Genomic DNA, 916 nt, shown 5'->3' with positions numbered 1-916 from the left:
ATACGGTCACTGTCAACCAATTAGACCCGGCAAATATAGCAGGCGTTGAAAAGTCTATCCCGGAGTTGATCAAGTTCTCAACCTGGAGCTTAAAACGAGCAAAATCATGCTTAAGCCGGATGACACCTCTGCTATTGAGGTTAGGAACATCCACCGCCACCCCTCTGGTGATCTTGTGGTCTATGTAGACTCACAACGTCACGCTCAAGCTCTCCGTGCCCAATATAAAGAGTGGCTACCAAAGATATCGCCAAATCTCTCGATCAAGCAAGAGTCACATGCCGTCATAGTGCATGGTGTGCCCACAACCTTCAACCCCTCAAGACCTGAGGACGTTGACCTCCTGAAGACGTGCAACGGTTCCTTATTGGACGATGCCGTCTTTATCCGGTGGCTCAAAAAAGAGACAGGCGAGGACGCAAACAAGCGCCATTCCTCGCTCCTAATAGGGTTTAAAACCTTGAGCCAGGCGACTCTGGCTGCCAAAACAAAAGTTTGGCAGGGCAGGAGTCGACACCGAACGGAGCTCAGTGGGCCACCCCCCACCAGGTGCTTCAACTGTCGTACAACGGGTCACACGGCTGCAGCCTGCCCAATTCCGCCAATGTGCCCTACCTGTGCTGGCCCACACCACGCTCACAGCTGCCCAGTCAAAGGCACGCTTGCCTTGAAGTGCACTGCCTGTGCCAGAGGCAAACTAAAAGCTGACCCAAACGCTGATTTACCCCGCCTCTTCAAGGAAAATCACGCAGATTTTCTGCACCACCCCTTTGCTCCTACGTGCGGTGCAAGAATTGCTAGCCAATTCCCGCCTCACAATCCCAGTAGCTCCCCTAAAATCATCATCATAGATCAGCCTGAACCGTCCCATACTCAATGTTAGAGCATAGGATACGTGAATGTTGCGACTCAGGGC

The sequence above is a fragment of the Melampsora larici-populina genome (genome assembly GCF_000204055.1).
Source record: "Melampsora larici-populina 98AG31 unplaced genomic scaffold MELLAscaffold_74, whole genome shotgun sequence".
NCBI lineage: Eukaryota > Fungi > Basidiomycota > Pucciniomycetes > Pucciniales > Melampsoraceae > Melampsora > Melampsora laricis-populina.
The sequence above is the reverse complement of the archived record's forward strand: the minus strand, read 5'-3'. Positions refer to the sequence as shown.